Genomic DNA, 11,108 nt, shown 5'->3' with positions numbered 1-11,108 from the left:
GTTATGAGAACTCAAATTACTCTTAATCTTGCAAAGGGCCAGGAGTGATAACAGGGTTGGAAACAGAGGCATATGAGGAATCTGGGGACTGGGGAATCGTTAGGTAGGCAACTTAATCCCTGGAAACTTGGAGACTAGGGATAGAATAGATCAAGACAAGTTGGAGAATCCCAAGGATAAACATTCTGAGAAGTTGGGCTTATGTTTCTTTTTTTTTTTTTTTTTTTTTGGCGAGGCAATTGAGGTTAAGTGACTTGCCCAGGGTCACACAGCTAGTAAGTGTCAAGTGTCTGAGGCTGGATTTGAACTCAGGTCCTCCTGAATCCAAGGCCAGTGCTGTATCCACTGCACCACCTAGCTGCCCCAGGGCTTATGCTTCTTAAGATCAACCATAAGGTGGTGAATGTTAATGAGCTCTGCATTGGCTGGAAGGGCTAGGAGCTGGGGCTGGAATAAGACTAGATGGAAGTGCTGATAAAGCTGGATCAGTGCTCCCTGGATAATTCTAGTCCTCTTTCAGAAGTTAGTGAAGCTCCTCATGACATCTTGACTTAGTGATTCAACTGAAGATTTCCAAGAGTTGCCAAAACCACGTATCAGCTGAGTCACCCGGGCTTCTTCCCCTGGAAGCCACTCTGCCTGTCCCCGCTCAATCAGATCTTCAGCCTCTTTCACAAATGCCACCAGAGCTCCAAAAGGTGGGGACAGAAGCTCTTCAATGATTTCCTGTGTTCGGGCATTAAGCAGCTGCTGGAAACTCTCAACTTCTTTGCTGTCATCTGCTGCACTTTCCATGAGCACACCCAGCATCATGTCATAGTTCTTGATCAAAAACACAAGCTGCTCTTTCTGTGAGGAGAACTCAGCTGCCAGTCAGAGAACAAAAATTTCCACCTCCACCTGTAGTTGTCCCAGTAGCTATATTGTTCACTCATTGGGAATTGTCTGGTTGATACTGACAAGAGCTGAAGAGAACTCTGCATAACAACGGGTGATATAATGGGGCCGTGTGTCCAGCCCTCGGAGTCGCTGGGGGTCAGTGCTTCAGACACTCTGTACATTCATTTCCAGAATCAGCTCGAACCGAGGCCACAGCAGAGCCAGGACCTGTTCCCAGGACCTGTCCAGGGCAGGGACATGCGTCTTAGCAGCAATGTTTTGAAATCGGAGGACAATGTGGATGCAGACAAAAACAGCAATAGCGTCGTAGCAATCAGCCAAATAGGACTCCAGATGTTTCAGAGTCATGTTGAGAGTCTGCCCCATCACAGCATGGAAAAGAACATGGGCTGCAGGGCCAGAGACAGCGAAGAAATCACAGATGATGCATCAGGTAAGAACTTGAACTAGATCATCTCTGAGACTGCTCCTAATTCTAAAATTCTTTGATTCATCATTTAAAATGAATCCTTTAAACCTGGGGGGAAGGGGGGACTTGGAAACTCCATAGGTCTTGATGTGTTTTTTTTTTTAATTTTAGACTTTTATTTTCCAAATTACATGGAAAAGCAAATTTTGACATCAATATATTTAAAACTTTTTGTTCCAACTTCCCTTCCTCCTTCCCCTCCCAACCCCACCCTAAGAACTCAAACAATTCAACATAAATTATACATGAGTAGTCATGGCAAATAGTTCTACCTTATCTAGGTTGTGAGTGGAAACAGATAAACAAAAAACTTCAGATTAAGGAATTGTCACAAAAAAAAATGTGTTTCAGTCTGTTTTAGATACCATCAGTTTTTTCTCTGTACATGTACTGCAGTTTTCCAAGGTTCTTCAGAGTTATATTGGATCATTGCCTTGCTGAAAACAACCACATGCTTCCCAGCAGATCATCTTACACTAATTCTGTTATTTTGTATACAGTACATTTCTCTCTGCTCCAGTTCATGTGTATCTTTCCATGTTTTTCTTATAGCATCCTGTTCATCACAATTTCTATATAGTACTTTGAACTTGACAGAGAATTTTCTTCATATTAGCACAGCAGAGGGGCAGCTAGGTGGCACAGTGGATAGAGAACCGGCCCTGGAGTCAGGAAGATGCAAGTTCAAATCCAGCCTCAGACACCCAACACCTACTAACTGTGTGACCCTGGGCAAGTCACCTAACCCCAACTGCCTCACCAAGAAAAAAAATTAATAATAATAGCCCCGCAGAGTAAGTACCATACATTTTGACATTATAGTCAATCAGCATAACTATTTCCCTCCATCCCATTCCCTTCCAATGATATTTATTCCATTGTCTACCTTATTTTGCCCTGATCTTCCTCAAGTGTTTTGCTATTGACTGCCCCATCGCCCCCTCTACCCTCCCTTCATTCACCCTTCCCTCCTTATCCTCTTCTGGTCCTACTTTCCTGAAGGGTTAAATAGATTATTTTTCCCTACTGGATGTGTGTGTGTGTTATTTCCTCCTTGAGCCCACTCTGATGAGGTTATGGCCTTTGAGCTAATTCCGTTTTCTAAATTTTTCTTCCTCCTCAACTCTCCCTATGAAATCAAGCAATTCAATATATGTCATATATGTGGTGTTATGCAGAACAACTTCAGCTTCCTCTAAAGTGGTTTGTTTTTTACAGCTCCCTCCCCCAAACTTCCCTTCCCTCTTTACCCTCTTCTCCCTCCCCCCTCTCCATCTCCTTCTCTTCCCACTTTTCCTCAGGTTAAAAATATATTACTATAAGGGGCGGCTAGGTGGTGAAATGGTAAAGCACCGGCCCTGGAGTCAGGAGTACCTGAGTGCAAATCCGGCCTCAGACACTTGACACTTACTAGCTGTGTGACCCTGGGCAAGTCACTTAACCCCCATTGCCCTGCAAAAAAAAAAAACAAAAAACAAAAAACAAAACAAAACAAAACAAAAAAAAATATATATATATATATATATATATTACTATACATGCTTGAGTATGTATGTTATTCCCTCTTTGAGCCAATTCTGATGATAGTGAAGTTCACTCACTCCTCCTCATCCCCTCCCCTCCATAGGCTTTTCTCTTGTTTCCTTCCTATGAGATACTTCTCCCCATTCCACCTCTCCCCTCCTCCCTCCCCCAGTCTATTCCTCCTATCCCTCACCCTTATTTTATTTTTTTTTGTTTGTTTTTTATTTTTTTAGTGAGGCAATTGGGGTTAAGTGACTTGCCCAGGGTCACACAGCTAGTAAGTGTGTGTTAAGTGTCTGAGGCCGGATTTGAAGTCAGGTACTCCTGACTCCAGGGACAGTGCTCTATCCACTGTGCCACCTAGCTGCCCCCCCTCACCCTTATTTTAAAGATGTCATCATGGGTTAGCTAGATGGCACAGTGGAAAAAGCACTAGCCCTGTGCCCAGGAGGTCCAGAGTCCAAATTCGGCCCCAGACACCAGACAACCCACCTTTTATGTTCCACAAAGATCAAGGATATACAAAAAATAAATGCTTCATAAATATCATCCCTTCATATTCATTTCAGACCTGTGTCCTTTGTGTATTGCTTGCTGAAAAAGTTCTTATGAGTTGGAAATATTATTTCTCATGTATGACTGTAAATATTTTAATCTTTTAATGTCCCTCATGATTTTTTTCCTGTTTACCTTTTTATTATTCTCCAGAGTCTTGTATTTGAAAGTCAAATTTTCTATATAGTTCAGGTCTTTTCATCACAAATACCTGAAAGTCCTCATTTTCATTGAAATTCTATGTTTTCCCATGAAAAACTATGTTCAGCTTTGCTGGGTACATGATTTTTGGCTTTAGTCCAAGTCCTCTTTGCCTTCTGGAATATCATATTCCATGCCCTCCAGTCCTTCAATATAGAAGCTGCTAGATCTTGCTTTATCCTTATTGGAGCTCCACAGTATTTGAATTCCTTTTTCCTAGCTGCTTGCAATATTTTCTCATTGACCTGGGAGTTCTGGAATTTGGCTATAATATTCCTGGAGGTTTTCCTTTTGGGATCTCTTTCAGGAGGTGATCAGTGGATTCTTTCATTTTCTATTTTAGCTTCAGCTTCTAGAATATCAGGGAAATTTTCCCTCACAATCACTTGGAGGGTGGTGTCTAAGCTCTTGTTTTGGTCATGGTTTTCAGGCAGACCAGTGATTTTCAAATTATCTCTCCTGGTTTTATTTTCCAGGTCAGCTGTTTTTCCAAGGAGATATTTCACATTGCCCTCTATTTTTTCATTCAATTGCATTTGCTTTACTGTGTCTTTGTTTCTCATAAGGTCACTAGCTTCTATTTGTCCAATCCTAATTCTTAGGCAATTATTTTCATCAATTTTTTAATCTCCTTTTCCATTTGGCTTTTCAAGCTGTTGACTTTTTTCTCATGACTCTGCTGCATTGTTGTCATTTCTCTTTCCATTATGTCCTCCCTCTCTTTATATCTTCCTTTTATTTCTCCTATTTTCCCTTCAAAGTCCCTTTTGAGAGCTTCCATGGCCTGCGACCAGTTCATATTTTTATTGGAAGCCTTGTGGGCCCTGTGGTTGATTTCCTCATCTGTGGCTGCACCTTGATCTTCCTTGTCACTGAAAAAACTTTCTATAGTTTTTAACTTTCTTTGTTTGCTCATCTTTTCATTGATTTTAAACTCTCCCCTGGGGGGTAGGGGGAGGCCCTCCTTCTCAGCTCCACTCCTGTTCCCAGCTTCAAAGGGTCCCAGGTGTTTTGGTTTGAGGGAGGACCAGTTTTGCTCTCACCTGGTCTGTTCTCTGGTCCTAAGATAACCTCAAGCCTACTTACTAAACAACTAACCAGCAAAGCTTTCTGTGGTGTGGTTCTTAGCTTTGACAAGCCTGTGCACCTATCACACCTGAGCTTCCTGCTGTTCAGGATTTCATCCTGGTTCACTGCTGGAGTGGGACAGCTGAATTCTTCCCCCATCCTGCTGGAACCCCTTCAATTTCTGCCCACCCCCCATCCAGCCAATCAGCCTTCTCACTGGAGCATAAGCTCAGCTCCAGAAGAAGCCAGGCTGTAGCCAATTCAGATGCTCCTGAGGTTAATTCTTCTGGTGGCATGTCTGGTGTGTCTGTCAGCTAGATAATGGGGTTAGACATTACTCCTCATCCAGCACAAGCCCCTGGAACCTATCTATAGCTGGAGAATAATCTCAGCCCACATTTTTGCATGTTTTTCTGCTCCAGGGGTTCTTTTATTGCTGTTTTGGTGGTGATTGTATCAGGAGCTCTGTGCATTTAATGTCTTTCCTAATGGTGCAAAATTATTCCATATAATTTCTTTGATTTTCTGGATTTCTATTTCTGTGTTTAATTGGGCATTTTTACCTTTTTTCTATTTTTTTAGTTGTATACCCAATTCATTGATTTTTCCTTTCTCTCTTTTAGTGACACAAGTATTCAGAAGTATAAATCTTCCCCTAAGTACTACTTTGGCTGAATTCCATAAATATTGGTTTGATTTCCTTATTGTTGTCATTCCTTTTAAATAAATTATTTATTATTTCTGTGATTTATTTTTTGACCCACTCATGTTTGTAGGATTATATTATTTAGTTTCCAATTAAGCTTCTTTTTCAGTTAAGAGAATGTAAGTTTTACTGTATTATGGACTGAAAAGAATATATTTAATAATTATGCTTTTCTGCATTTTGTGGTAAGGTTTTTACTGCCATAATGCATGGTCAATTTTTGTGAAGTTGCCATGTAGAGCTTAAAACACTCCTTTCTGTTTCAATTGTTTTCTCCATATGTCTATTATATCTAACTTTTGCAAGATTCTATTCATCTCCTCAACTTCTTTCTTTTTTACTTTATTTAGATTTATCTAACTCTTAGAGGGAAAAGTTCAGGTTCCCCACTTAAATAGTTTTAGTATTTCTTTTTTAATTCATCTAACATTTCCCTTAAAAATTTAGATGCTATGTCATTTGGTGTATATATATTTACTAGTCATGTTATTTCATTTTTCTATGATGCCTTTTAGCAAGTTGTAGTCTCACTCTATCCTTTTGAATTAGGTCTATTTTTGTTTTTTGCTTTGTCTGAAATAATGATAACTAGGCCTTTCTATTTTAATGAGAGTTGAATCATAAGAGCTTCTGTGCTAGTTTTATATTTTAACTTTCGACATATCTCTATCTTTAAAATGCTTTGGTTCTTTCTTTTTTTCTTTATAACAACACAATGTTGGATTCTGGGTTTTTGGTTGTATTTTTTAAATCATAAAATTATTTTATTATTTTCTAGTTACACGTAGAGATAGTTTTCAACATTTTTTTATAAGATTTCTAGTTTCAAGTTTTTCTCCCTCCCTGGGCCCCCTCCCCTCTCCCCAAGACAGCAAGCAATCTGATATAGGTTATATATGTTCATAGACTCTGCTTTGTAATCCATTATGCTATTCATTTCTTTCTTATGGGTGAATATACCTCATTTACATCCACAATTATGACTACTGTGTATTTCCTTCCATCCTATTTTCTTTTGTTTCTTCTTCTCTCTCTTTTTATTCTACCTGTCTTTGAATATCTATTTCACATTTTAGTGCCTTCTTTAACTGACCTCACATTTATCATTTTCCTTTCTTTCTTTTTTCCTTTCTTCTCTTACTTCCCTATTATGTAAGATAGATTTTCATACCCAATTGAGTATGTTGTGTGTGTGTACTGTGTGTATGTGTATTCCCTCGTTTATGTTAGAAAATTTTCCCAATTCTTCCTCTCCCTTATAACTTCTAAAAGTGTATCTGACTTTTTTGCATATCCATTTTTTACATAATTCCAAGATAATCAACTCATTCCTAATAATTATAAAGTTCCTGGAAATTATATTTAATATCTTCCCATAAAGGAAGTAAAACAGTTTAACCTTCTTAAGTCCCTTATGATTTATCTTTAATGTTTATCTTTTTATGCTTCTCTTTGAGTATTGTACTTGAACATTTAATTTTCTGTTCAGCTATCCTGTTTTTATCACAAATGTATAAAAGTCTTCTATTTCATTGAATACTGTTTTTTTTTCCTATGAAGAAAATTTTTGCTGTGGAAGTTATTTTTGGTTGGAATCCAAGGTCTTTTTCTTTCTTCAATGTTACTCTACATCTTTCACTTCTTTCATATGATAGTAGCTAAATTTTGTGTCATCCTCCCTGTGGTGCCATGATATTTGTTTCTGTCTGGTTACTTGAAGTTTTTGTCTTTTGTTTTTTACTTAATATGTTAGCTCTGGAATTTCTTGATACAATTCCTGATAGTCTTCATTTTGATATCTAGAAATCTTATAAAAACAAATGTTGAGAACTATCTCTAAATGTAACTGAAAAATAATAAAATATTTATATGGAAAAAATTTTAAAAGAAAGTAATATTGCTCTTCAGAGCCCCTGCTCCTCCAAGACTAACATTGTTCCCCTATGAACTATGACCCACAATGAGGTATTGGAAAAGTAGTTGCCAAACAACTTCAAGTCTTGCACTCAATATCAGCATAGGAATTCCCTGCAATATCTTCCTGTTCCATTTTCAGATCCTCTTACCATCTCTAGCTTGGGCATCCTTGAAGTTGTTTTCACTTCTGTTCCACCCACCACTGGTGGAATTCAGGCAAAGCTCCACTCCCCCTCACCATCTTGTAGATATATCTTTCCAATTTTCTACATTGTCTTTGGCTAGAATAATGTTTCACCCTGACTTCTATATTGGTTCTGCCACTTCAGAATTTTATTTGAGTTGTTAAAATGGTTAGGAACACCATGTGGGAAGAACTTAACTGAGTGTTCCTGTATTCCACTATCTTGGCTCCATCTTTGGAAATCTCAAGAAAATTATGAATTAACAACTAGGAAAAAAAGGCACAAAAGTACGAACAAAATAACTCCTTAAAAATAAGAACTGCCTAGATGACAAAAAAAGGCACAAAATTTCACTGAAGAAAATAACTCCTTAATACTTAAAAATGGCTGAGTGGAAGCTGATGATTTCATGAGAAATCAATAAACAATAAAATAAAATCAAAAGCCTGAAAATGGAAAAACTATGAACTATGTCATGAGAAAAATAACAGACCAGAAAAAGTACTTTCAGGAGAGGTCATTTAAGAATTAATGGAATAGCTCTCCAGAATGGTTGGATCAGTTCACAGCTCCACCAACAATGCATTAGTATTCCAGTTTTCCCACAGCTTCTCCAACATTTATTATTTTCCTTTTTTGTCATATTAGCCAATCTGATAGGTGTTAGGTGGTACCTCAGAGTTGTTTTGATTTGCATCTCTCTAATCAATAGTGATTTAGATCATTTTTTCATATGGAAATAGATAGCTTTGATTTCTTCATCAGAAAACTGCCTATTCATACCCTTTGACCATTTCTCAATTGCATTCTTATAAATTTGATTTAGTTCCCTATATATTTTAGAAATGAGGTCTTTATCAGAAGTACTGGTCATAAAAATTGTTTCCCAGCTTTCTGCATCCCTTCTAATCTTGGATGCATTCCTTCTGTTTGTACAAAAACTTTTTAATTTAATGTAATCAAAATCATCCATTTTGCATTTCATATTATTCTCTATCTCTTGTTTGGTCATAAACTGTTCTCCTTTCCAAAGATCTGAAAGGTAGACTATTCCTTCTTCTCCTAATTTACCTATGGTATCATCTCTCATTTCTAAATCATGTACCCATTTTGACCTTATTTTAGTATAAGATTATAGATGTTGGTCTATTCCTAATTTCTGCTACATTATATTCCAATTTTCCTAGCAGTTTTTGTCAAATACTGAATTTCTATCCTAGAAGCTGGAGTCTTTGGGTTTAACAAACAGTACATTTCTAAAGTCATTTACTACTGTGTCTCCTGTCCCTAGCCTATTCCATTGATCCTCCATTCTATTTCTTAGCCAGTACCAGATAGTTTTGATGACTGCCTCTTTATAGTCGAGCTTCGGATTTGGTATAGCTAACCCACCTTCCTGTGCATTTTTTCATTATTACCCTTGATATTCTTGACTTTTTGTTTTTCCAGATGAATTTTGTTATTTTTTTCTAGCTCCATAAAATAAATTTTAGGTAGTCTGATTGGTATGGTACTGAATAAATAAATTAATTTTGGTAGAATTGTCATTTTTACTATATTAGCTCTGGCCTATGTATGAGCAATTGATATCTTTCCAATTATTTAGATCTGGAGAGCAATTCAGAATTATGCCCAAAGGGATATAAAGCTGTGCATACCCTTTGACCCAGCAATACTATTTTTGGGTTATTTTCCCAAAGAGATCATAAAAAAAGGAAAAGGACCCACATGTACAAAAATATTTATAGCTGTTCTTTTTGTGGTGGCAAGGAATTGCAAATTGAGGGGATGCCCATCAATTGAAGAATGGCTGAACAAGTTGGGGTATATGAATGTAATAGAATTCTATTGTGCTGTAAGAAACTATGAGCAGAACAAGCAGAACAAGCAGAACATTATACACAGTATCATCAACATTATGTGTTGATCAACTGTGATAGACTAGATTCTTCTCACCAGTCCAACAGTACAAGAAAGTTCCAAAGGACTCATGATGGAAAAGGCTCTCCAAATCCAGAAAAAAAAAAAGGAACTGTGGAATATGGATGCTGATTGGACCATACTATTTCTTTTGGTTTTAGTGCTATTGCTCTTTTTTTTTTTTTTTTGAGGTTTTTTCCTTTATGCTCTGATTCTTCTCTTATAACATAACTAATGCAGAAATATGTTAAATGTTATTATATATATACATATGTATATGTATATATGTGTGTGTGTATATATATATATAACCTATATCAGATTACCTGCTGTCTAGGGGAGGGGGGAAGGAGGGAGAAAAATTTGAAATTGGAAATATTATCTAAACAAATGTTGAAAACTAAAATAAATAAATGATTTTTTTAAGAGAATGGAATAAATGATCTCTCCTGTATCTATTTCCAGGTCAGCTGTTTTGCCAAGGAGTTATTACATATTGTCCTCTATTTTTAAATTAATTTTTATTTGCTTTATTTTGCCTTGATTTTTCATAAAGGCATTAGCTTCTATTTGCTCTATCCTTAATTCTTTTTTTTTAGTGAGTCAATTGGGGTTAAGTGACTTGCCTAAGGTCACACAGCTAGTAAGTGTTAAGTGTCTGAGGCCGGATTTGAACTCAAGTACTCCTGAATCCAGGGCCAGTGCTCTATCCACTCTATCTGCCCCTCTATCTTAATTCTTGAGTAATGATTTTCTTCAGACAATTCGTGTACCTCCTTTTCTATTTGGTCAATTGGGCTTTTCAAGCTGTTGACTTTTTTCCATTACCCTCCTTCATCACTCTCATTTCTCTTTCCATTTTCCCTCTACCTCTCTTATTTTATCTTCAAAGTCCTTTTTGAGTCCGTCCATGGTCTGAGCCCAATTCATATTTTTCTTGGAAAGTTTTGATGTAGGAGCTTTGACTTTGTTATTATCTTCTTCTGAGGGTATATTTTGATCTACCTTACCACCAAAGAAACTTTCAATTGTCTGCTGCTTTCTCCATTTGCTCATCTTGCCAGGCTATTTCTTGGCTTTTAACTCCTTCTTAAAGTGGAGCACTACTTCTAATATGCACTGTCCCAAGGTACAGGGGGTCCCAGGTGTTACGATTTAAGGAGAGGCTTGATCTCTGCCTGCCTGGCCTGTAAGTAACCTCAGTCCTGCTTTCTCTTTAAAGAGGAAGCAGAAATTTAATTCATATCTGATTCTCTCTGGTTGAAAAATTGGTGTGCCTGTCTCCTCCGCCACTCAGTCACTGCCACTCAAATCCACTTCCTGAGTAATACCACAGTGATCCCACCTCTGCTTCAGCAGAGATCCCCTAATATCTCTCCCTAGACAACCACTGGAACCCCTCAACAACCCATGAGCCAAGTTTCAGTAGTAGACACTGATGTTGAAGATTCAGAGGCTCTGGAGGTGTGGCCTGCTTTAGGCTGGATTAGCACCATGCCCTGAACTCCCCTTGCACCTCTCTCAAATGATCCCTGTAGCCTAATTGAGCTGTCTTTGCCTGGAAAATGGTGTCACTCTGTTCTTTTCTGGATTTTGCTGCTCCAGGAGTTGTTCTACAGCATTTTTTTTTGGAGGTATGTGGACAGTTTTGTGGGAAGCTCTG

At 37.7% G+C, this 11,108-nt stretch overlaps 1 pseudogene; it reads right to left on the bottom strand.

Moving 5' to 3' along the window:
• Positions 1-354: 354 nt before the first annotated feature.
• LOC122750556 lies at positions 355-1,329 on the bottom strand (annotated as a pseudogene).
• Between the last annotated feature and the right edge of the window lie 9,779 nt (positions 1,330-11,108).

Source organism: Dromiciops gliroides, chromosome 1, assembly GCF_019393635.1.
Source record: "Dromiciops gliroides isolate mDroGli1 chromosome 1, mDroGli1.pri, whole genome shotgun sequence".
NCBI classification, from domain to species: domain Eukaryota; kingdom Metazoa; phylum Chordata; class Mammalia; order Microbiotheria; family Microbiotheriidae; genus Dromiciops; species Dromiciops gliroides.
The sequence above is the reverse complement of the archived record's forward strand: the minus strand, read 5'-3'. Positions and strand labels throughout refer to the sequence as shown.